Source organism: Leiobunum rupestre, chromosome 1, assembly GCF_980474605.1.
Source record: "Leiobunum rupestre chromosome 1, qqLeiRupe1.1.hap1, whole genome shotgun sequence".
Taxonomy (NCBI): Eukaryota; Metazoa; Arthropoda; class Arachnida; order Opiliones; family Sclerosomatidae; genus Leiobunum; species Leiobunum rupestre.
Genome location: NC_143384.1, coordinates 40,519,570 through 40,547,208, shown reverse-complemented (window position 1 = coordinate 40,547,208; position 27,639 = coordinate 40,519,570). Strand labels below are relative to the sequence as shown.

Genomic DNA, 27,639 nt, shown 5'->3' with positions numbered 1-27,639 from the left:
CAAAAACGAGCATTCGCTTACATTTTCAAGCTCTATTCGATTGACTAATCGAATATTCACTGACATTTTCAAGCTCTATTCAATTGATTATTCTTATATTCGCTAACATTTTCAAGCTCTATTCGATTGACTAATCGAATATTCGGTAACATTTTCAAGTTCTATTCGATTGAGTAATCGAATATTCGCTAACATATTCAAGTTCTATTCAATTGACTAATCGAATATTTGATTTGGTTTTCGATCGAATTATTTGGTATAACCAAATACCAAAACCTAAGGAGAAAATTATACTTTTCTTGTTGTAACTAGTTGAAAAAAATATACTGTCTACTAAGAAACCATCGTAATAGCTGTGTCACCAATCGTGGTTGGTTCAAAATGGCGACTCCCACATTTTCAGGTGAAAGAAAGCGAATAAGGAGGCTAGAAAATAAACCGTGGAAAAAAATCCCAGTAACTTATAAAATTAATAATTCCCTAAAGCCATATCCGAATGAGCGATAAAACTAAGCCCAAAATAAAAGTTCAAATCGCCATCCGTTTTCCACCCTCCAAAAAAGTCAATAAAAACCCAAGGCCATAGTTGGAGAAAGTAAACTCTCTTTTTCGACCATTTTGGAAAACGCAACGAGTCCCGACTTGCCCGCGTAACAGTAGACGAAATCCATGGTCCAAAAAAGACGTGGGAAAACACAGGAGGGCGGGGGGGGGGGGGGGTTAAACAAAAGCCATAGAAAGTCCCAGCCCGCGCCGCCCACTGGCCGTCGCCCCCTCTATTGTCATTCAAGCGGGCCGGTTGCGCGCGCCGTTCCTTCCCCCACTACGCGTTGACGTCACGCCCCCCTTTCGCAGGGGCAGGAGGGGCCACGTAGAGCCCCTCTGCGGTGTCCCCTTCTTTGATTTCGTGCGAATAATCGACCTGACCGCCATTCTCAAAGATATTCCTCTCGCGTTCTCACGGCAACGCGTCCCCGGAAGCCCAAGATCAGTTCCTGACATCTTTGGCCGACTACGACGTAGTAACGCTTCGTAGATTTTTACCCGGATTCAATTTCGTCTTAGACTTTTTTCAGATATCCTCGGAACAATATCTATAGTCAAGTTTTCTGGGGTGAATTTTAAAGCTTAGCTATATATATTTATATATATAGTGTTGGGTTTCGTGGTCCAAATATTATCAGTCGGTAGAATCGGGGATATTTTGGAAGAATTTCTTGTCGGGGTGACCATATCAACATTCAAACTGTTTGCCTTCGGAATCAGCGCTGCCGTGCAGGCGGCCAAGCCTCAGAGTATGACTGGTAAGTGCCATTCTTACTTAATCTCATTACGGGATTATTTACTTTACGTTGAGGTTTTTGGTTAGTTTACAAAACCGGGTTTAGTGGATCAGATGTTTATTTTTAAATGTATATTTCGCTATAAAAATAAACCTCATTTTACCAAATCGCGTATTAGCCTGTCGTGATGCCAAAGTGTCTTCAATATTTTGTTTTATTACAAAATAAAAATTATGATTTTATACATCGTATCAAATTAAATTGAAAGATAATATAAGGGGACCATAGGTCAAGGAAAAGTCGACCAATTTTTATGAAGTCCGGAAATTTAATTTAATTTGGAAAATGTCCACTATAATTTATGGTCAAACGTTGCAATAAAAATTTTAGTTAAAACATAACACTTATGATTCAATACAGACCTTGATAAATTAATTAAATGTAAAAAAATTGTTTAATTTTGGTCTTAAATAATGGTCAGTGCCGTATTTCCGCCTAGGCCAACCTAGGCCGTGGCCTAGGGGCCCATCCTTGGAAGGGGCCCTCCAGTGACCGTAATTACTGTATTCGAAGTCATAAATCTATAATCTCATTCGTATTTTATATTGGAGACATTCCTAGGTAAAAGATTTTGTTTTAAAATTACCAAATTTTTCTGCCTGGCAGTTTACGGACGCAGCCTTAAATCGCAATGTTGCATAATTATCGCGTATTTAGTCGACGATTGTTAAGAGCTTTTATTCAGTAATATTACCGTAGAGCTCAGACTTCTACGCTGAATCAGGGAAATTCAGGCACAGCCTAGTTCCAGGGATAAGAGTAAATGCAGAGCGTGAAAAGGGGGCCCAGACTCCTTATCTGCCTATGGGCCCAGGATCTCTAAGTCCGACCCTGATAATGGTTAGGGAAAATTTATGAAAACGGTCAAGGAAAACAGGGTATTTGAACCTGTAAATATTCTGGCAACGTAGTACACTCATCGTTAATAGTCAACGAGATAATACAAATTATCTTTAGTTAACGAAAGTTGTTTCAACGATCGTAGTGGATTGAATTTAATTTTATCTGAGCTTTTTCAAAGGGTTGTAATTCTTTAACATACTTTTTGAAAAATTTAAATAAAACATTTTTACGTTTATAGACATTTTTAAAATATTGAACTGAAAAGCTGACTTCGTATAATAACAATCGTCTGAAATTTAGTAATGAGCTTCTTGGTCGTCTGAAATTTAGTAATGAGCTTCTTGGTTGTCTGAAATTTAGTAATGAGCTTCTTGGTTGTCTGAAATTTAGTAATGAGCTTCTTGGTTGTCTGAAGAGCTTCTTGGTCGTCTGAAATTTAGTAATGAGCTTCTTGGTCGTCTGAAATTTAGTAATGAGCTTCTTGGTCGTCTGAAATTTAGTAATCAGCTTCTTGGTCGTCTGACTAAGATCAAAGTGTTTGATGTTTCGCATCAGCTGATTAAGCATATCACAACACGTTCATCATTAAAATTGGATCGACATAAACCTTGGATTAATATACACTATTATTAATCCAAGCATAAACGAAACATACTAGCATGCCGAGCCAAGAGAGTTTCATAATTTATGTTTCGAAAACAAACCTTCCTAAACTAAGCTAACTAAGTAATGGCTCCAAAAATCCGGACGTTGATTTGGCGAGATGAAACACGAGCTTTGGATCCCGGAGATATTCCATATTTTGCCCAACCGGAAGTATTAGAACGTTTTCAACCGCGCGGGTAATGGATGGGATATTTCCCCAAACGTGTAAACAGCGTTGAACTAACCTGCTAAGTAAACTATCGAGGTGCAGATCACTCTCATGATTATTAGGACACCCTCAAAAGATTAAATCGTGATTAAAATGATTAAATCGTGATAAAAATGATTAAATCGTGATTAAAATGATTAAATTGTGATTGAAATGATTAAATTGTGATTGAAATGATTAAATCATGATCAAAATAAAAAATAATTAATAAATCAGGATTAAATTGGTGAAATTATGATTAAAATTATTAAATCAAGATTAAATTGGTTAAATCATGATTAAATTGATTAAATCAAGATTTAATTGATTAAGTCATGATTAAATTGATTAAATTGGTTAAATCATGATTAAATTGATTAAATTGGTTAAATCATGATTGAATTGGTTAAGTAATGATTAAATTGGTTAAATCATGATTAAATTGGTTAAATCATGATTAAATTGGTAAAATCATGATTAAATCCAGATTAAATAATGATTAAAATGATTAAATCAGGAGTAAAAAGATTAAATGATTAAATTGGTAAAATCATGATTGAATCCAGATTAAATAATGATTAAAATGATTAAATCAGGAGTAAAAAGATTAAATGATTAAATTGGTAAAATCATGATTGAATCCAGATTAAATAATGATTAAAATGATTAAATCAGGAGTAAAAAGATTAAATGATTAAATCGTGATTGAAATGATTAAATCATGATTGAAAGGATTAAATACTGGTTGAAGTGATTAAATCGTTATTGAAAGGATTAAGTCGTGGTAACATTTTTAATCATTTAATCGCATTTAATCATGATTATTATGAAACTCTAAGGCCTAGTGAACTGCACCTTGACATGACTAGACAGATAATAACGATTCAAAGCGTTGTATGTATGCTTTCGAAATACAACCATAGGACAACGAGCTCGAGGCCACCATTTTATTATAAGTAACTATATTGAATCCGAGCCCGAGATCACATTTTGAATTGTAATTGTTGCGAGTCCGAAACGAGCCGTAGATTTGTAAATATAGTGAGCGTGAGCCCGAGTCTGCCCGTATATTTATAACTACAGTGAGTCCGAACCCGAGACGGTTTGTAGGTTTTAAATCTACTGAGCTTGAGACCTCACATCGGCGGGGAAATTTAGATTTCGAGCTCGAGCCCGAGACCCAGCCAATAATTGGTGAGACCAAGGTGAGCCCGAGACCAACCTTAAGCTCATATACGAATTCAGTGAGTTTAGCTCGAGCCCAGCTCTTGGCGTTGATCTATAAATAAAACTAGGTCAAACACGGAGTTTCTGTAATTTCGAAACCAAATTTGCAGTCTGGCTTCTTTCTTTTGTTCAATTAAATAGATGTATCAATATTATTTATTTCTACTGTCGGGAGAATGCAAGGACCTTTTCCGAATCGATTAAAGTACATGCTGCAGTGATGCCAGGTCACGAAAATGTAATTTCACTTTTTGAACTACAATTTCCCTAGTTTTCCAAAACACTAAATACAATGATATTTACGTACAAAATTTACTCGTTCCTGTGGGCCAGTTATTTAGCAGACGACTTTCCAAATTGCCATAAAAAATTCCATAGGTGGCAGCTAAAGCGAATCTGATAAAATACTTATGATTGTATTAATTGGTTATTTCATAATTAATGAAGGTTTTGGCATTTTTTATGTTAGCTGTGATTAAAATAATTTTTTATTCCCGAATAAAACCTAGATTTAGCTAATTTTTGTTCGGATTTCCCCTTTCCCTTTATACCGTTTTTAGGGGTAAAAATTTCCATATATGTGGGAAATTTCCCTCAATCTGGCATCCCTGAAATGCTGATGAAGTTTTTTCATCTCCCTTCTCCTGGCGGTAGTAAATTAGACCATGATACCCGCGGATCGTCTTATTATCTGAGAGGTTAAGCTTTTGTTTAACCGTGCATACATATTACCAATCAACTAAAAATTAATATGAGTATTATTACAATGAGAGACCAGAATAAAGTTTTAGTTTTGGTTTCATTTTTGATTTTGTATAAATGCAGGGTTACCAGGAAAATGACTCTAAAATTTTAGAGAAAAAATAGGAAATTTCCAACGAATTTAAGGAAATTTAGGAAAAACCAAAAGCAAAAATAAGTATTATTATCGAAAATCAGTAGCTAAAATAAAGTGAAATAGAGGATGAAGAAGGGTACACGACGACGGAATGTTTTCGGGTTATAAACAACATAAGAAAACCCAAGGAATTTATAAGAAGGTATTGAAAATATAGGAAATGTGATCACCTAGTAAATGTTTTAGAAATGTAATCATTTCGATAAGAAAATGTACAAACATTTTGGAATAATTTTTAGTTAATTAAAAAATAAATTAAAAATCACTTAGTTTACACCATGATTTAAACCATTGTTTAAACCAGCCAACCCTGTACCGTATTGCCCGCAACTCTTGGGTTGATGTAGCCACTTAAATGAACCGGATATTATTGAGGTAACACTGCCCGGCCTTTGGAGATAGGGACAAATAATCCATAACAATAAGAATAATAATCAGCTAGGCGAATACCCAAAGCGTAAGTCAGCTAGCGACTTTTAATACCTTTAATTCAGATGGCCGGGTAACCGGGTTACAACGCGTAGGAGGATGGTGGCAAGCCCTTCATGCCACGCGAGTCAACAGCTCTCACTAAACTCATTATTACCGTTAACCTCAACACTTTTTTTCTGGAAAATGGAAACTGAAGAACTCGGGGAAAAGCCTTTCGACCAGTGGGAAGAGAACGGTGCAAACTCAACGCAGGAGTTGCTCCGAGTTTACATTAAAAGGAGCAGTGTCACCTATTTATTATAAAAGTCCAGACTGGTGAAACTTATGCCCAAAAGTTAACAATAGTGACCAATAAAGGAATATTGCTCATAAAAAGCTAAAAACTAGTCTTCATTATTGAAATTTTAAATGTATCCTTATTATAGTAGAAGCATTATACTTCAATTAGCAAAAACAAGAAATAGTCCAAAAGATACAAGTTGCAATGATCAGTCTTTAATATGAATCAGAGTCTCTCCTATGTCTAGATTGACCATTATTTTCATTAAAAATTATAGTGTCCACAATTGTCACATTGGCCAGTAAACTCATTATTGTCCAGGCTGAAAGTTATAGAAGCAATAAAACACAAGGAGAACGCTAGTTCCTTTAAACACGCTAACGCAGTGTTGTGTACAAATTTCATGGGACGAACCTTTACGCTGAAGACAATTTCTGAATTTTTTCCTTCCGACGACAGCAGGCGCAAAAGCGTCTAACGCAAGAAAATGTACGACTTTTGACGGGTTGCTTTCTCCTTGTGTGGGCAGTGCTGCGTTTGTAGCTCCTAGCTGAAAGGAAGTGACAACTTCCATTCCTGGAGTGTAAATTCTTTGCTTAGGGCTGGGCCGTAGATGAAATTAGCCTTTCCTTATAGATATGACCATAAGCCTATCATGAGGTCCCCATAAGCAAAGATCTAGGCCAACCTTTTGACGATCACATATCCGTTATGAAGAGTTAGGTATTCAAAATCAGCACCTCATAGTGGCTACGTCCTCAACTATGGATCTTTGAAATAAATTTCGCGAAATGCATGATGAATGCGAACGTTTTTAAACTTAGAACCACGAGAGAGAAATCTCCGCCGCGAGCACCGTAGCCTAGGCTTACCCACAATTTCATCGCTTTAAAACTTAAAATTAACACTTATCTTTGCAAAATGATTCATCAGAACCTAAAACTGGCTATTAGAAATAAGAATTGTGTTCCTGAAGGTATTTATTTTTCAAAAATAGCGTAGCTGCTCTATCAAGTAAGATAATATTTTAGGTGTAGAAATTAAAAAAAAAGATGTCGCTACTGCCCTATCGTCATACGTACATTTTCTTCTCGCATGGACAACGCCGTTACCATGGGGTTCTATTCTAGACCTCTACTTATGTGGACCTTTTGATAGGCTTATGATATGACCGACGTCCCGCGAAATCAAACTTAAGAGTAATTTCGAAATTAATGGTACTCTTTACCCGATTGCAGGCAAAAACAAGCAACAACAGCAACAGGCCCAGCAAGCGCAAGGTCAACATCAGCAACATCATCAACAACAGAAGTTGCACGCTAAGCAACAGCAGCAACAACAACAGAACCCGTCGGGTGGCAACAAAAAGGGCGGCGGCAAAGACGGTGGCAAGGAGCACAACTCGTCTTCCCACACCGGCAGCCCCAAGTCCGATCACCACCGAAAGCACAGTTGCACGGAAGCGCACCATCGGTGAAGACCTTCCACGCCCTTTCCCTCTCCCTTTTCCGTGTCCTTTTTAACCTTCAAACCACTTTGGCCCTCTTCCGGACTCTTCTCGAGTTGCATTTTATCCGATTCCATCCTCTGTGTCTATCGTTCTTGTTCTGGTTTGTGGGACTCATTCGCACGAAAACACCATTGCCGACTCTCACTCTTCTCCGACCTGACCACTTTCTTCGTTTTGAATCTGCCCTGTATAAAGGACATAATCAAGAACCGACAACATCATGAGTAAGTCAAATACTGTTTCCACGCGTGTCACACGACTGGCTAATGGCTGTCATGAACAGTAGCGGCTCCAGCAACAGGCCGGGGTAGGCCTGGGCTTACTTGAAATTTTGGTAGGGGTCTCCAAAAGTCGTCTTATGGGGCCTCCAAAATTTAATATATGGGCCTCCAAATTATTTAATATCAGAAAATTCTGTAATTTGTTTGAGAAATAATTTATTTATTTATTAATTTTTCAAAATTCAATGCGAGTGATTCGCTTAACGACACTGCTGTTTATACTCCTTTCAAAGGTACGAGTATCTTTAACAGTCATTATTTTTAAGTTCTAATTTTTTCGTCGCGTACCCATTTTACCCAAAAAATGCACCACTTGCTTAAAAAAATTAAATAATCCACGTGGACGGATTTGAAAAAATTGTGGTGGGGGGCCTCCATAATTTTTGAGGGGCCTCCAAATGGTTGGCCTACCTCCCCAAAAATCATGGCGACGCTACTGGTCATGAACTAGCCGTTGAAACGATTTCAACCATTGAGTTGGGAATATTAATCTAGAGGTCCAATCAAAACGTCGGATTTCAGTATTTCGCGAAACAAGTTTTTAAAAAATAACAATACTGCCGTCTGCTCCCAACTGATGAGAAAAATTTATCATTCTACCCGCGGCGCCGTCTATCTCTCAATGGTTCGTTCAAATAAGACGCATTTTCCGGCCAATTTTTTTCTTCAAAATAATGGATGGCGCCACGGGTCATATGTTAACGTTTTCTCGTCATTTAAGAGGAGACAGCACATTCGTAATTTTCAAAAACTTGTTTCGCGGGGAGCAGATTTGATTGGATCTCTAGATTAATATTCCCAACTCAATGATTTCAACTCTTGATTATTCAAAGTATTAGGATAGTCTTCTAGTGTTTTTTTGCTAAAGCAGGGTACACGACGACGAAATAGTAATCGTGGACTGCTTTTTACCATTGTTGTAGTATCGTCCAATCATTTTTTTCTTCAACGTGTACCTTGGTTTATCACAAAAGCCAGCAAGGCCAACATTTTGTTACTGCACGATTTTTTGCGTTTCCGATTTGACGTCACGATGGGCATCCGATGCTCATCAAAAAACCATCTGAGAGATAAAGTTTTTTTTTATGTATTGACGTCAAACGCGTCGGTGTTTACAGTTTAGCTGGCGGGGGAGTTAAAATAAATCAACCAATCTACTGGTTTGGTCAAAGGCCTATCATTTAATTGGAATGCCTCAGCTACTGCAATGGCCGTTTTCGCTTTTTTAATAAAAGGCTGATCGTTGGAACAATAAAGACAATTGTCATTTACAAACTCATTAATGATTGAAAATAATATTTTTCGCTTCCTCTGATTTTTGGGCCCCGTAACATTTATAGCCGCCATCTTTAAAAACAGCGCTGACTAGAAATAACAGCGTTCAATGACTTCCTACGTCACTATGACGACAAGCGCTTATCAAGCAAGCTTCAAGTTAAAACCAATTTTTCTCAGATTTGCGTTACTGAACGTACCCTAGTTTGGACGCTACGATGACCGAAATAGGTTTAGAATTAGTTTGAAAGGTTTTAGCTGTCGCGTGACCGTGGCTTTAGAAAAGAAAACAATTATTCTTCAGGATGGCCTATCTAGTATTTTTGGGTAAAGCAGGGTACATGAAAACGAAATAGTAACCACAGACTGTCATTGTTCATTTTAAACCATTGCTGTAGTATCGTCCATTCGCTTTTTCCTTCTTCGTGTATCCTACTTAATCAACAAAAGGCTCAAGCTGTTAGAGAGTGTTTTAACCGTCATAACTATAAACGGTTTACAGAAGAGATAAATTATTTAATAGAATGTTATCACTGGGATCGTGGCTGTAGACGTCTAGAAATAGAAGAATAAACATTATCTAAAACATTCCACTTTCCTTTAAAAATTGTTTCTAGTATTCTAGCGCATTTTTAAAAAGTCTTTGAATATAGAGAGTTAGTGAGTTACATACAGAACCTATATCTCATCATTACGCGGCTCTGCGTGAGACTCTTAGACTGACATTTTCTATTATTAAGTAAGTTGTTTCGTTCCGCAATCTACATTTACAGGGAAAAGTATTCAACATGATATCATTCTACTCTTCGGTATATTACCTAAAATCCAATAAGAAACGACAAAAGCCGTTGACGTCAATTGCCAACATCATTAATAACGGGCGCCTCTCACCGTGATCCGAGATTATCCCCGAATGTGAACCAAACTTTGGTAATGACGTCACGAACGCTCGCGCCCCCTGCTGAAGATCGCGAGAGACATCTTTATGAAGCCGGCCAGAAATTAATGAGTCTTTAGTCCCTCATAAAAACGGATATAAAAGCGACTGGTTATTTTCCCAACGGCTTTTATCCCCCACCCCTCCCCTGTCCCGACATAATTGCTTTATTAGGCCTCGGCATGTTCCAATAACTCTCTAAATTTGCTTAATCCGCTTAGAAGGATTATCCTTCATCGCCGTCTATTACGTCATTTAATACCCAGAATGCCTGGCGGCATGGGTCTTCAACCTCAACCGATATTACCGGCAAAGGCGTAGAGTCGGTAAAGTTGACGTTATACCGTGTTACAGAAATTGTAGCAAAGCCTTGGCGCGGCTAATAAGTCCCCGCTAGCGTCTTTTAAAATGATTGCATTTTGCGCTCTCGTCGATGGACGGGAAAATAATGAGAGGTTGCTAAGTAACGGAGTGAATTAAGAAAAGGCCTTGGTCAGACCCGTTGCCCTTAATCTGGTAGCGTGTTCGAAGGCTTACGTTCTATACTTCTCGGTTTAAGTTCGATGTCGGGTTACGTTGTTTGCTTTACGACTATCTATCATTTCGAAGGTCAGGGTGTAGATGGCGTTGTTACGCGCCCCGCTATTTTGTTATGACTTTTATTAACTTTGCCCGACTGCGAGCGATTATTTTTTTGCAGCCATTTGGTCGTTGCTATGGGTACCGTGGTTTTTATTTGGTTGGTTTTTATTGTTAATCAGATTTTGAAAGTTTTTCTGCCGCGAAATCGTTCTATTTGGACAACTTTTCTATCGTTTGCCGACTAAAACTTTTAATAAAAAAAGTTTTTTTTTCACTTTTTTCTTATTTTTCTCATCATCAGCCCAGCTTTACTTAAAATATTATCTTCTCTCTTGCAATGTGTAATTTGAAACGTTAAGATATCGTTTTTGCTATAGAGTAATGGCACTTTGACGCCCAAAAAGGCGGCTATGGACCAAGCTACTACTCCATTCGTTGTTTGCTCGTAGCGTCATAGCTAAGCCCCGCCTTAAAACAACAATAATATTCTATATCACAAATCACGATAAAAAAAACACCACCTGATTTTGTTTAGTAAATAATCACTTGACCAATTTAGTCGTCTTAATGTCACGACCGACATAAATTCGATACCATGGTCACACCAACGCGCAACCCACGATTACTGACATTGCGAGTTCATGGGTCAAGAATAGGGCTTTATCCCAAGTTTTTCGGTTTCTCCTTTCCATAAAACCTTGTTGTGGTCAAAGGCAGGAATCCATACCTCTACTTGGAATGCCTATCCTGGCGTATCGCGTATGGGAAGATCACTCTGACGGCGTTGGCCCCGCCTACGAGATAAAAAATCCCATCTGCGCGCGCTCGCCTCTCACGATGTTGTTTGTTAAGTCAACATAGTGACGTCAAAAAAAAACCGTCAGACACATCGAGAAGAAAATCTGCCGCGATAAGCATTCCAAGTAGAGGTATGGATTCCTTTCAAAGTTTATAGTAAGCGTATAGAGCTGTTGGCTCGTGTGGCATAAAGGGCTTTCCACCACCCTTTTATACAGTATAACCCGGCCATCTAAAGTTGCTAGTTCATTGATCTATAATGTTTTCCCCTTTCCAGGGAGCTGTTGGCTCGCGTGTCATGAAAGGCTTATCATCACCCAGCCCTTTTACGCAATATAACCCGGCAATCTGACTTAAAGTCATTTGAAGTCACTACCGGACTTGAGCCTTGGGTAGCGGCCCCAGCAAGTTTTTCTGGTGGTGCGAGATCTCATTGCGAGGTCAGGCGTTTCGGTCTTGCGGTCCAAAGTTATTGGTCCCGTCATCGCGATCCCGTTTCGTATCTGACAACTCCAGAAGTTCTGTTTTAGTAGACGATTTGCTATCAGTAGCGGCGCTAAGGTTTTTTCACAGGTGGGCTAATTATTTTGTGGCCCCTAAGAATTTTGTGGCCCTTACGACCATGGAGTGTAGCTTCACTTCATTTTACAAATTTAGTGACCCCTCATACATTTTTCAGGAAGCGAGAAGAGCAAGGTCGTTTTCTTGTTGTGGCTCTCGTCGGGTTTACTGGACCCCTATATGACCTTGTATCCGACCTGGAGGGGACACGTACATGCCCGGGGTATTTCCATAAATTTCCTTTCTTTTCTTTCTATTGTCCATTCAACTTTCTCTCAATTTCCGCTCCCTTCCTCCCGAATCTATCTGTTTTATGTTCTACTATCTTATTGAGTAAACAAATTGATTTTGAAAGGCAATAAAACAAATTTCTAGAGATAAAGAAAATTCATAAATTAAAATATGTGGCCTCTTAATTATAAATTTGTGGCCCCTTTAATATAAATATGTGGCCCCTCTCAGAAATGCAGGGGGGCTAAAGCCCACTTCAGCCCACCCTTAGCGCCGCTACTGTTTGCTATTATTGAACACAAAGCGTTTGCTAAGCAGACGAAAAATTCAGCGGCTTAAGAGCTTTTCTCGTTGGCCGCTCTGTACAGTGACGCTGCAATCGATGTCTATCCTCTTCGCGTTGTGTTAGTTGAAAAGTAAATCTTAAAAGCGCTTCTTGACTTGACACTGAGCGGATAACGTTAGGGCTAGATTAACTATTAAGCCAAATAAGCCCTCGCATAACGTTTCATTTTATGCCACAAGCGCTAGCTTATTTTTCTTAATGGTTAATAAAACCATAAAAGGTCCGATTTAATTTGGGTCGGCGGTGGCGTGAAGGGGCCAAAGTTTCTCCTACCTTTTGAAAATTTAGAAAAAAACAATTTTCAAAATGTTTTCGGCGGCGGGAGCAAAATTTATTGGCGGCGGCGTTGGCTGAAAAGTAAATGACTCGGCGGCGGCGACTCGGCGGCAGAGAAAATATCGGCGACGGCGGCGTTGGATTCTAATTAGGTCGTTTTCTTAGAAGTGTATTAATTAGCACGTTTATATCAATACCCAGAATGTATTCGGGTGAACATAGCATATGTGGACAGCACCCTGTTCACCTCGTGATTTCAGGAAGAAATAACCACGCCCTAGATGTCGCTAGCGTCGAAACAAAAAAGGCGGTACTTATAGGTACCCCTCGCGTTGATTGGATCGTTGGTAAATTGGTCAAAAACTAAAATGACAGCAATTATAAACAATATTTTTACATGGGATATATTATTTAAGTGAAAGTCCACTAAATGGAGTATAAGTTGTCTAATTCTAATACCCTACAAAGGCTCTCTGACGACGTTATCATAAATAGATGGCACCACGCGCTCCAGTAAAGGCGCGTTTTTCGAAGGACCGGATAGATTCGTGGCCATCTCTAATAGCAGGGGCCTATTCATAATACAGGTGGAAATGATGGAGACGCCACTAGTTTATGTCGGTTTGAATGCCAGTTTTGCCCAATGAATTTGAGATAAACTATCAATGAAAATGGTTTTAAACAAATGTCTAAATTTGGACCTTAAAAAGATCAGGAAAAATGTCTAAAAATAGTCGGTAAATTTAAATCTAAAAATATTGTGTGAACCCTGTTACCGGAAGTAAGTAAATGTCGTTTTTCTTAGGTAGAACTAAACGTGACGCATTGCTTTGAACTTTTCTGAGTGCCTCGCGTGTTATCTTGGTATAAATGGACTATCGTTCCATCCTTTAACTCTATAATCCCTGGACACGCCTCGTTTTTTCTACGACATGTCCAGCTCCAATAAAGTACAGTCCGTGTACTTTATCTAAAAGCGTACCAGATCAACGTAAGCTCTGGCGCCTTTGCTTCCAATACTCGGAGAGGGTTGAGGCAGCGTAGAATGTGTTGCGGTGTGGAGCGACCCCTAGTGGGCGTCGGCCACAATCAGCCGCGTCTTTAAGGGTCTCGAAAATCGGACATCGGCTATAGAGCAATTTTAGACTAACCTCGAGGCGTTAGCGAAGGCTGGGGAAAGGTTAATTCTGGGATATGGACTTATCGCTCTCTCCTGCCAGCGCTGCCGGGTGACTGTGCTCGTTGGGGCGTAATCTTCTCCGGATACGTTCGTGTCTCATGATCGCTCATCCGTCTTTAGCACTCTCGCGCCTTTTAAGCCCTTAATGATCTTTTGTCTCGCCCTGGAAATACTTCTCGATGCCTCGGGGCTAAAATATAGTTACTCGAAAATCTTAGTTTTGCAGGAAATCTTATATCTGCCTAATCTGACTTTATAAATAATGATACTTGCATTTTAGTATATTCTTTATATCGTTTGCTTATATTTTGATAAGTTTATTTAAAAAAAATTCTTATGACTTTTTAATTTGTCTGTAGCAGACACTAGATCATAGGCGCCACCTCGGATAAGCTAGAGATATTACGCCACCTAGACTCGTTTTAGTCGCGAATATGGGCCTTGCCCATAGATATAAGAAATGCATATAAAGGTCTAGATAAATTTCAGGGCGTCTAAGCCTAACATAAAATACGGAATTGACACCTAGCAGACACCGAGGAAGGCACGTGACCAAGAGCGCGAGCTCTCTTAGCATTTTAGTACTAAGTGCTTGACCTTTCCGCAGGCGGAAGTCTTTAGACACCATCTGTTGGTGACTTTTAGTATAATTTTTAAGCAGGAGACAATGGCTCTCGCGACGATAGCACGAGCTTTCTTACCATAGATAGCGCGTTATAATTATAGCCTGCAGAAATTACGCGTTTCTGCTAGCTGTCGCCTCCGTATTCACTCCCTTTGAAATATTTTATCTAGACCTTTATAAACGTTTCCTATATCTATGGCCTTGCCACAGTATTTAGGGTTTTGAAGAAGTGCCGGAAATAAGGGTTGGTTTTTCAAACGGGCAAAAAAGCCAGGAAATTGACGACTTTTAAAACTCATTTTGCGCGTGAAAATACCTCTACATGTTATGGTCAAAAAAGCACGCAAAGAAGGCTGTGTGCCCAAGACATGTACCTGTAGTGTCGCGCGCTAAAACGTCATTTCAAAATCCGTCAATTGTGTAATGCTTAGTTTCCACTAGCGTGCGTAATATTGTATTTTACTATGAGTAAACCCTGAGTTTCCATTAGTACGCAAGTGGACACTAAGCATTTGGCCTAACTGAGGTTTAGCCTCAACGCAAAAGTATTATGTTAAGCTTAGTTTCCGCTAGCGCGCGTCTTAATGCAACTTTCTTTAAGCTGGTTTCACACTCGAAAATATGCCGGAAAGTAGATAATAAATGCCGAGCTGAAAATTGATTCCCATTCAATATACCGCTAACGTTCAACTTTACGCTGCTAATTTTCCGTCGAGTGTGAAACCAGCTTTTAGCGCGTAAAAACCTTTGTACCTCCGGCTCCGTTACGGGCATTAGCGGAAACTAAGCTTTAGGCCTAACAGAGATTTTTGCGTCGTCGGAAAAATATTGTGTTAGGCCTAACGGAGATTTTTAGGCGACGGAAAAATATGGTGTTAGGCCTAAAGCCCCATTTTCATGCTCGCTGGTAGTGGATAAAACTCGTCAAAATTTGCTTCCGCCACTCGCAAGCGTGAAAATAAAGCTAAAATATCTGTTTGAAACAGATCGACGCGGAAAGTGATAAAGTGTATAGCTGAAGCGGATTTTGTCGATTTTTACCCGCTACCAGCGAGCATGAAAATGGGGCTTAACGGAGATTTTAGCGTAATTGACGGATTTTGAAATAATGTTTTAGCGCGTGACACTACAGGTACATGTCTTGGGCACACAGCCTTCTTTGCGAGCTTTTCTGACCATAACATGTAGAGGTATTTTCACGCGCAAAATGAATTTTAAAAGCCGTCAATTAAAACGTCTAGGAAACATTTGTGTCTATAAAGTGAATACTGAATGTCAAACCTAGTGTGGTAGCCGAGCAACAGAAGTTATTTTTTCCAGTGATCCGGCTTTGGACAATTTCTTATAGATATGGGGTCTGTTAGGGTAAAACATTTAATATCCCGTTTTTAAATAGATACCAGTTGTTTTATTCCATGTTTTATACTCAAAAAGATAGGGCCTTATTAATGGCATTGATTAATTGTACTTATAATCAAGAACGTACTTATGTGCCCCGTGTACTGAAATTCTCAATTTTCATTTGAAACAGTACCTCCATCTGTCGGGAAATTCAACTTTAATTCAGATTGCACGAACCAAATTAGGACTCAAGTTCATTTTTCCTTCTCCGTGAATAAAATATAATTTTTTGGCCACCGATAATAGATGGCGTTTTCAATGGGAAAAAAATGCCGGGTTTCCTTTTAATTAAATCATACTAGCAAGGTACTCAGTAAACTTTAATACGCTCTTGGTAGAATATGGAAAATTTAAACACCTTTTTCGAAAATTTAAGATTTTTAAATTACACTGTAATATAATACGGACAATATCGTAATTTCGGTTAAGTTGTTAATTTCAATCAACTTTCGGCCACATTTGTTTTATCTCTCAAATTTCCAAAAATCCGAGTTACAATATTTTGTCACTGACATAGTCCCGAAGCATGGTTTAAAGGAAGGATTGGGATCTTTGATTGGCTGCGTTGTTTTGCTTTTATTTTAGATATGAGTTATCTCTAGCTAGGTTTAGCCATCGGAATGGAATTTTTAAAAGGGGCTTGTGTATTGCATTTTAGTATAGCATTAATATTAATCATGTTAAGTTAATGCTCTAATGTTAGGTGTGGCCAACGTCGTCTGCTGACCATAGGCCTATGAAGAACTACTTTTAGCCAAAAATGTATTTATCTCCACGTTGAGAGACGCAAAAAAATCATCACGATATAATCCAACCCACCTTTTGCACACACTAAAGTCGCTTTTTTTTCGAAGAATGGGATAGATTCACGGCCATCGCTACTAACAGGGGCCTTTTGATAATACCGGTGGCAATGATAGAGCCGACAGTTGCTTTAAGCTATAAGAAAAACTTGAGGAAATCCCCAAGGCCGGCGCTAGGATTTTCGGGCCCCAGGTATTTTTTACTCCAAAATTGTTTTTTTTTGGAAATAGTCAGAAAACTTTAGTTAGGCACCCGTTCCGGCGGGCCCCTTTCGGAGGCCCGGGCCCGGGGTACTTTTGCCCCGCTTACCCCCCCCCCCTAACGCCGGCCCTGGAAATCCCCTCTAGTACGATAAGTTTATAGGCCTATGATGATGCCTTGGGTATTAACCTAACTGAATATTATTATAATACCCCTTACAGAGAAGTACAATCTACCTATCGCTTAGATTTTAAGAATAGGTTTCGAAAGAACAAAATAGTTTTTGGCGAATTATAGCTAAAACTATTACATCATTAAAAAATGATTTATAAATTTGACAATATCCAAAGGCTAAACCGTAGCTGCTAAGCTACATGATCCTTTATGGATACTTCTCTTGGCATAGCTAAATTATATACTTCGGATATGACTTATAAAAAATAATTATCATTAGAGAAGTGGAATTGAGTATTTTAATTTTAGAAATATGGTTATTTTGGATTTATCATGATCTTTTTATGGAGAGGTCAGCGTACGGTATAACGAATTGCTACTCGTTCGTAGAAGCATATTCTGTTCTTGATCTTGGACCAGATTCTAAGGGGACTCACTGTTTAGGCTTCAAAAAGCACTCGTGAATACTGGGAATAGGAAAATCACGGTTAATTTTAGTTTAATGTGGACAAACTTGGCGTCGCTGCAGTCGATTTACGGAGTAGTTTCGTAGAAAAGCTGAGCGTTCACGTTCAATTGTGACAAAATGGCGTCGTTGTTGTCGGTTAAATGATTAGGCTTAGTAAAATTTTTGAAATTGGTTCTTTAAAAGTTTAAGTAATGGTAATTAACCATTTTGTTTTATCAAATTCACTGGTATTTCTAAAGTAAAATGTTTTAAGAACTAAGCCTAACCTAACTTTCTCGCACGTACGGTCGCTTAAGCCCCGACTAAGCCTGTCGTAGTGATGGAATTGAACAGAATTCTTGAGGCGCTTCAAAACGGCTGATGCACCTCAGTAAGCAAAGATCCTATATTACCATTGGTGAGGCGTAGAGTTTCATATCTCCCTTTAGCGCAGCTAATATAGCCACAAGTCAGGGAATTTAAAAATGGGCATAAAAAGTCAGGGAAAAGTCAGGAAATTGGGACAAATGGGACACCATGTTTTTGGGAGAACTGATAACTTTGGGAGAAGGTAAAATTGGGTTAAATGGGAACATACCCGGAAAACAGCACAGTAAGAATATTCCCTAACCTATAACTGACAAACGAATTTTTCAAAATCACGAGTGTGCGCAGACCTCTCCTCAAGAAGACCTTGTCTTTATTACTGTGGGGAATGGGAATTAGAAGTTGTCTTAGGAACTTGGAATAGGGCAATTGACCTTCGAGACGTTGAATCTGAAAAGTGAAGCGGATTAATTTATCGTAGTAGGGACCGGCCCATAATGCACTAGACATTCGAGACATTCGTATAAGAACGAAACCTCGAAACGCTCAAATCCAATGGCGGTCGTGGAGGAAACAGCTCCACCTTGTGGCCGATTATTGCACTATGAAATCTCGTAAAGCCACTACTATTTGCTCTCGATTTTTTTTATTTACATTGCGTGGACGTCATTTTTATTCAGCAAACACTTTAGCCTTTTTAGAGGCACTTTTTCCGACTATAATAATGAAAAGATGGAGAGTTAAGCTTACTCGACGAGAAAAGAATCTTATCTTGCAGAAATATATTCTATAGACGGAAGAGCCAAGGCTTAAGATTTTATCGCGATCATTCATATATATACGTATATATAATATATATATATATATATATATATATATATATATATAGTGCTTGTAGAAATTGAATGTAGGCAGACGATCTCGACCCACTTTTATGAAAAATACGCCTGTATTTTAGTAGTCTTGGCGTCCAAAAAAGCAAAAGAGCGTATTTTGTCAACGAGGAAATATTGACGACCAACAGCCCCCTCTTGTGTCGGAAATTGGAAACTCAAACCGCTTTTGCTTTATTGAATAGGGACGATCATCTCAGGACTTTGTTTTTCTTCTAATTTTGTTTCCGAGAAAGATTTATATAAAAAGGAATCTAATGTGATGCGAAAGCGAATATTTATTTATGTCATAGATGATATTCTCCTAAGTTTTTTTTCAGGGTACCCGAAATTGAAAATGCGGCTAATGTTTTGCACCCCCCACCCCCTTAGCAAATTCGTTTTATTTTTATTTTGGAAATTATTCATTCATTTCTCAATTCGTCCCATGCACCTCCCAGTTTCCGGGAAATTTTGCTGTAATTTTCACGTTAAAATAAATCGTTTCCCGTCTAATTTTTGAGTCGTTGTTGTAGTATGTAGGGCCCCCAAAGGTCCTATAATTCCTATAAAATCCTATATTTTCAAAAACGTCCTATAACATCCTATATTTTTAGCAAAATCCCCAAAAGTCCTATAAAATCCTATAATTTTGATATTTTCCCAATTTCAAATCCCACCACTCACCTTGCCAGTGAAATTGCTAGATTTAGATACAAAGTCATTCTAGTCCATACTTTTGTTATTGTTAACATGGTTAGCTACTTATTTTTGTGATAAAATAGTTAAATAGTTTATTTTTTAAGAGAAAATCAAAGACTTGTTTAACTAAAGTTAGTAAATTAAATAGTATATATAGTCCTATAAAATCCTACATTTTTGGAAAAAATAGTCTTTCAAAGTCCTATATTTATAAAAATATAATAATATTTTTCCTATAAAAAATAAAAGATTTGAGTGGGGGGCCCTGTAGTATGTATATTGTAAATTTTAAATCATATATTCTTAATTTTCTATAACTCAGTAACATTTAATATTAAACCTAAAACTTCGGATTTATTGGGTGATTTTTCAGATTTTAGTTCAAGAGCTTGAATGAAAAAGAATAATTCTTGTGAAACTAAATTTATCTGCACGTATTACGCAAATGGGAATAGTTTTGGACATTTTAACTGCTCTACAAATTAATTTCAAGAACAAATTTTGTAACGACTCATAGTAAAAGAGTTGAATTATTTAAACGATTTTCTTGTGACAATGTATCATTTTGTAGTTTAGAATAAATCAAAATTTAGGTTACAAGAAATTCTTTATTTTTATAATTCGAAGTTACGTTGTAGTTTCGGTTTTGCCATCCAGAACGCACTAATTACTAAGCATTTCCTCTCAACCACAATTTTCTCTATGAAACACGTGAAATAAGCTCTTACAAGCCGCTAAAATATAAAATGCAAAGCTATATTATTCGCATAACACATATTTTACGACCGACCCAAGGTTGGTAAACAGACTAAACACACTATAGTCAGGTTTTTAGCGCTATCTGCCGGAGGTAATTTTGCGTCATATAACTTATATTTTAGAGCCTTGGCGGTGTTTCTCGGAATATGACCGTGGTCTCCGCGGGCGGGTACGCCCGTGAAATTAGAAATTTATTTTTATGCCACCAGAGGGCCTTATTTTATGTGACAGGAAAAATAACCCGTGAAGGGTTATTATATTATATTTAGTTCTCACGGCGGCCCAAAGATGGCGTTCGCCTTGGCCCACTGCCCCTTCGGCCCACTGCCCCCTGGAGGCAGTGACATCTCGCCCTTTAGACCTTTTTTATCGTTCTATTTTATGACTCTAGTTCTGTAAAATCTTTTTTGTTGCTTTTTGGAAAATTATTTTTAGGCCTTGGTTTCGAATGCCTTAAAAATAAAAATAAAATTGGAAAATTTTGTATTCGAAATGTCCATAAATTTTTATTATTTGTGTTATTTCTTTCGTTATGTAAGATTACATATAGTTCCAAGGCCTACTGCATTTTAATTTTATGCCAAAGAAGGATCAGAGCCATCTGACGGCGTAGTTGCGTAACTTTTCCAGAAAGTAAGTAAGTTTTATTTAAGATTTGTCGCCAGAGATTATAGAACGTAAGGCTGAAACGATTGTCTTTAACATAAAGTTGGAAAAGGGTGACTCTGATAAACGGATCCTACCCTAGGTTCTAGATATTCTATAACTCTAGAGATGTAATTACTATCGCCATCTCTCGGTTCGTTGCTGAACCTCTATTTGATAATTTAACCAGGGTTATTTTATTTTAGGAGGTTAGATTAAGGGAGCTTTTGTCAGTCGTCATAAGTCAAACCTATCTTCGCACTCCTCACGCGAAGGTAACCCATTTATAACCTAAATTATCTAAATAAATTAAAGTAATCATCATCAAAGTTAAAAACTATTTAAAGATAATGTTTTTAAGTTTAAAAATTTAAATTTATCGCTTAAATTGCAACAAAATCATTTGAAAAGGTCTCTTTTTCTTTCCTACCTTAACGCGCATGCGCGAGTTGCCGAATAAAATAGTCACGTATTTATGTTAGTTTTATTTGTAAGGCTAAAGTTGATAGAGCGCGGTCATTTTTTTCCTTTAAGGAGGCGCGTGCGAAATTGAACGAGCCCTTCTACATTGAAATATTAAGCAGTGCGCGATTTGAAATATCACGCTTTTCCAAATATGGCCTGGCTCTCTGTATTACTACTTCTAGGGAAATCACTGAACAGGTTTTATTTAAAGCAAGTGTCGGCTCGACGTGTACTAGCTCTTTTTTTCATCAGATGTCACTAGAGTCGAAGTAAAAACAAGATACTTATTAGAGATGGCAATTAATCCATCCGATTCTTCGAAAAAAATTACTTTACTGGAGAGCGTGGTGCCATCTATTAATATCAAAGGAAGTTAAAATTCAAGATAGACAAATGACAACGTTGTCAAAGAGCCATTGTAGAGTATTATAATTAGACCACTTATACTCTACTTAATAGGCTTTAACCTAAATTATATATCAAATATAAAATATATTGTTCAAAATTACTATAAATTAAGTTATTGTCAAATTTACAAACGAGCCAATCAACGCGAAGCATACTTTTATGTCCCTCATTTTGGGTCGAAATGTAGCTTAAATATTTGGTTTTGATTTCGATGATAGCGACATTTGTTGAAAAAAGAGCTACTTCATGTCGAGCGAACACTTCCTTTAAGCTACATGTTGACCAAAAAGGCGGGACATAAAAGTATCCCTCGCGTGGATTGGCTCGTTTGTAAATTTGTAAATATTTTAATCATAGTAATTTTTAACCATGTATTTTATAAGGAATAAATAATTTTGGTTAAAGCCCACTAAAGGTATTTTGAATTTTACCTTTCTTTACCATTAATAGATGGCACCACACTCTCCAGTGAAATCGTTTTTTTTTTAAGAATCGGATAGATTCATAGCCATCAAGGGCCTTATTAGGTGTGAATGATAGAGTAGACACAAAAGGGGAAAGGCATGTAACTTATGGTCGAACAGACTTATCTATTACGGGGATAGGGTCGCACTCCGACCTCCTACACTAAAATAACCCTGCTTCAGGACGCGGGCTAATCTAATCATGGGCCAAATAATGATAAATCCAAGACATGCCTCTGGTACCTTCATACGTACTAAATCAGTCGTCTACCATAAGTAACGGGCGGCCATTTTAGTAGGCGGGGAAAAGGTGCAAATAAAAAAAATTGGGAGCAAAATCAAGCAGAAATTCCGGTTTCCTGAACGCCATCTTGTGTTGACTAAGTCGAAATTCGGAAATAAGTGGCGGTTGTAATTCGAAAATCCTGCCATATTGGCCCCTCATTTTTAGATTAAGGTTAACGATTCTAGGAAAGTATATGTTTAATATTATATAATTATATATATTATACTAATTATGAACCTAGTACGTAAAAAAAAGTACTTACATTAATAACCACACTAGATATGATAACTGTGAATAAATATTCCAGGATATTTACTACGACGACCACGTGTATTTTTTTTAGAAAACTGCCCCTAAAAAATTTGCCCCCAAAATGACGTAGGTCTGCGATCGCGCATTTTTCCCAATAGGGGGCCATAGTGGTCGGGTGTTAACGCTATTGGACGGGTTTTTCGCATAGAGTCATGTCCTGGATTTATCATTATTTGGCCCATGATCTAATTAACTATATGCTAAAATCTGTAAATTTTTCACCAAATGCTCTTAGCGCCATCTACTTTCTGACAGAGAAATACCCTAAGCAATGGCTTCCGGCTTAAAACAAAGCTTTTCGAATTTTTTATTATTTTCCGTCAAATTTTAACTTTTCTTACTAGTTAAACTTTGTTTAGAAGTTTTTTAATATTATCGGTTTTAATTAAATTTTTCATATAAAATAAAATATTGAGGTTTTTTCGCGCTGCATATACGATTAGTTAATTTGACCTTTGGTGAAACTAAACCGGTTATTCACCTTTTTAGTTTTAAAGAGTAGAATAACCCTGGCTGTAATGAAGAACTTTATAAACAAGAGTCTAGCTCTAGATAGACTATACATTTTTGGGGTTAATTAGGCCTAATACGTGCTCTTTGCCTCGTTGTCATAGTGAGCGCGTGCCGACGCGTAAGACCAGACCATGAATAATTGTTTTTAAGTTGCTTAAATTTCTCCCTAGAGGCGCTTTTATTTTTGGGTATGACGTCAAATCTACTTAACTCTACACAGAGCTATCAGCTATAAATAGCATAATACCAATAAGTATGACACTTCCTAATATTTTAATTGTAATTTTTTTTGACAACTAAGAATGATAATTTTCCAATTTGTAGTATTAAAAATAATTGCATTTTTACAAATATTTTGCAATATTATTTAAATTTAAGCAAATATACCCAACTATTTATAGACACTAGGGGCCTAAACCTTGATTACTTAATAGCAAACTGTAAATCACTGCGTTGTTAATTACTTCTTGTTATTCCTACTAACAAGGAGTACCCGAGGTGTTTCTTGCCGATTTTGTTCAAAGCCAGGCGTAATGTAGACCTATTATCAAATGGCCCAAAAAGGAGACGTTGCACTACTTATTCGATTTGCCATGGCAACTTAAAATGTTTTTCACCCAATTATTGAACATTATTATGTACAACATAATATTGTACAATGCGGCGTTGAAATAAAACTACCTCGAAATCTTTTTTCTTTAATGCCGGTTACTCTCGGCCCGGTTGACCCTGGTCAGATTCCTGAGTTCCCCGCTAGACGTCGCTAGGGCTAATTTGTCCGCTCACTAATATCACAAGAGCGTATACCACACCACTCAGGACTTGGATTGGCCAAAAGAAGGGTCGAGGGACGGGGTCAGCGCCAGGAAAACAAACAAGGGTCGTGTAAAAAGAGCGCCTTCATTAATCAAAAGGAAGTTTGCCCTTATCTTGACGCGAACTTATCATTTGAGTCCCACGCTTTTGTTTGAACGTCAGCTTATCTTGAAGACGCCATTAATTTCTCCTTATAAGCTTCTTTCTCCGCTCGAAAGAAGACGCCGCGGCTCTTTCACGGAAACCCATGATAAAAGTACCATTTAAGCGGGAAGTAATGTTAAAGGCAGGGAAACCCGGCTACCATAATGGCAGCGGTGGAAGGTAACGTTGGAACGTATTTTTCCAAGAATGCTTTTCAATTGGTTAGCGAGAGGGCGCCACTGTTTTTACCGTACTTTGTCTTCGTAGAATTCGCGCCGCCATTTGGCACAAACCGTGACCGGCAACACTGCCAGCGTGGTTGTTTGTTAGTACGTCATGTAAATTCCGTGAACCTACTAATTGAAAACATAACATATTTTTTTCTTTAATTTGATATATAAAGTGACCTACGTTAATATCTTATTTTTGAAAATATATAAATATTATAAAAGGGGTGTTAAAGGGAATATAACCGGCAAAGAAATATTTTTGAAAGACCCCTTTAATTTTTCAAATTTCCATGTACAGTTGCGCCAAACATTTCTAAAGCCAAAGGCAAGAGCGGCCAGTGCTGCAAAAGTTGGTGTTCCACAAATAATACCTGAGGTTATATTCCCTTTAAAGCAAGTGGCGGCTCGACGTGAAATAGCTCTTTTTGCAATAGATGTCGCTAGCGTCGAAATTAAAAAGGCGGTGCTTATAGGTACCACTCGCGTTGATTGCATCGTTGGTAAATTGGTCAATAACGTAAATTACAGTAATTTTAAACAATATTTTTACATGGGATATATAATTTAGGTTTATGCCCACTAAATAGAGTATAACTATAATACTCTACAATGGCACTCTGACGACGTTATCATTTGGATATTTTGATTTTTAGCTTCCCTTGACATAAATAGATGGCACCACGCTCTCCAGTTAAAGTCTTTTTTTTTCGAAGAATCGGATAGATTAATGGCCATCTCTAATAACAGGGGCCTTTTCATAATACAGGTGGCCATGATAGAGCCGCCACTGGCTTACAAAGTAAATGATAAATGAGTGGGATTTCACACGCGTGTTAAAAATATTCATAAGTGCTTAAAATGGGGAAAACACTGTAGCAGAATAATGTAGGATAACTGTAAAAACATGGGAGGTATTTTCCAGCTACTATCATTGCTAGTTGGAAGTAATGGTGGCACCCACGCGAGGGAGTATTTAAGGCGGGCTGGTCTTAGGTCTCTAAGGGGGGCGAAAGTTAGAACCCACCCGAAATAAAATCCTGGAAACGCCCTTGCACCCACGTTTCGACGCGAAACAAAGCTTATACTAAATGGGTTATGGGCGTTCAGATAATTCACTTTTCAGTATGATTCTAGAGGACACTAATAACATCCGGGTACTGTTAGCATCACAAACCCCAAAACCTAATCTAAGATGGCATAAATTGTTAGAACAGATCTTGCTAATACCACCTTTTCTAAAACAAACTTAGCGCTATGACGTCATATAACGCCACCCATGTGACTTAGCACTATGACGTCATATAACGCCACCTATGTTTCTTAGCACTATGACGTCATATAACGCTACCCATGTGACTTAGCACTATGACGTCATATAACGCCAACTATATTAATTAGCACTATGACGTCATATAACTCACCTATGTTACTTAGCACTATGACGTCATATAACTCCACCTATGTTACTTAGCACTATGACGTCATATAACGCCACCTATGTTACTTAGCACTATGACGTCATATAACGCCAACTATGTTAATTAGCACTATGACGTCATATAACTCCACCTATGTTACTTAGCACTATGACGTCATATAACTCCACCTATGTTACTTAGCACTATGACGTCATATAACTCCACCTATGTTACTTAGCACTATGACGTCATATAACGCCACCTATGTTACTTAGCACTATGCCGTCACCTATGTTTTTTCTCTATAGAAAATTGTATGCCAACGTGGCAGCTTAAGAAGTTCTGTTACCCTTTTAAGAATTGCAGATTTAATTCTAATTCGAAGTGACTATGATAAATGTAAACTGAATAGCGATACAACCTACTAACTTCCGCAATAAATCTGGATGCGACGTCAACCAGTAGAGTGCACGGTTTCTAATTCTATATGTGCTCTGTTCGTACTTCCAAGGTTACTTATAACCGAATTAAAACTATTGATTTTTAGGTCTACCAAGAAAATATTAGAAAGATAAAGAAACTACAATGTTTACAAATATAAAAAAAAATTATTTCAGAAGTCAAATTTTCGCCAGAGATTCCAACAGTAGACCGGTTTCGCCCTTTTGGGACTCATCACTACTGTGTAGGAACTCTGGCTTTATTTGGAAAACTGCCGATATCAGTTAAGCTAATATACATCCAGGGTGCCCTATATATATGAGCAGTCCACTGCAATTTATAGTGAAATTATTCACCAATTATTGCATGGCGGTGGCTTTACAGCAGACATCTTTTACACTCGGGCGTCCGTTGAAATTCAACGTTCAGATAATTATATCAAATAATCTATAAATTGCAGTGGACTGCTCACATATAGGGCAACCTGGTTGTGTATATGAAAAATTATTTGATTGAAATTGCATTTTTTTAAATATACCTCTTTTTATCCGGGTGAATAAATTATTAAATTTTAATTAATCTGAATGAAATTCAATTAGTGCTTGTAATTATTTTGCTCTGATTTTGAATCGCTTCACCCTCTTCACGTTTGAAAGCTATTGCTGAATCTGATAAGATGAATTATACAAATATCAGATCAGATCGGTTACTCTAAATAACGATCTGACTTCTGGGTGAGGGGAATATGAAAAAATTAACCTGAATAACGGATTTTCTTCAGATATCTTATAAATACCACCAGACTAACTGATTATCTTCAGATATCTTAGAATTACGATACGAATAAGTCATTATCTTCAGATATCTGATAATTACGATCCGAATAAGTCCTTATCTTCAGATATCTGATAATTACGACCCGAATAAGTGATTATCTTCAGATATCTGATAATTATGATCCGAATAAGTGATTATCTTCAGGTATCTGATAATTATGATCCGAATAACTGGTTTTCTTCAGATCTTTGATAATTACTATCAGAATAAGTAATTTTTTTTTAAATAGAGCTAATACCCAAGGCACCACCTTCGACCACATAAGCAATGTTGCTTGTGCGTGATCTAGTAACAGGTGGCCGGGTTACAATGCGTATTAGGGTGGTGGCCAGCCCTTCATGCCACGCGAGCCAACGGCTCCCTACACTAACTATTACCGTTAACCTTAACAAGTTTTTATGGGAAGGGGAAACCGAAGATCTCGGTGGAAAACCCCTTTATCTTCAGATATCTGATAATTATTATACGAATAAGTTATTATCTTCAGATATCTG

General features: G+C 37.7%; 1 long non-coding RNA gene across 2 annotated transcripts in view; it reads left to right on the top strand.

Annotated features, from left to right (window-relative positions):
- Nucleotides 1–920: 920 nt before the first annotated feature.
- LOC149962898 (uncharacterized) overlaps nucleotides 921–27,639 on the top strand; it is a 128,403-nt gene continuing 101,684 nt past the window's right edge. For both annotated transcript variants that reach the window (XR_016480174.1, XR_016480173.1), the window contains exons 1-2: nucleotides 921–1,304; nucleotides 7,115–7,610. This is a non-coding gene — a long non-coding RNA (uncharacterized LOC149962898). The remainder of the gene's footprint in view (nucleotides 1,305–7,114; nucleotides 7,611–27,639) is intronic.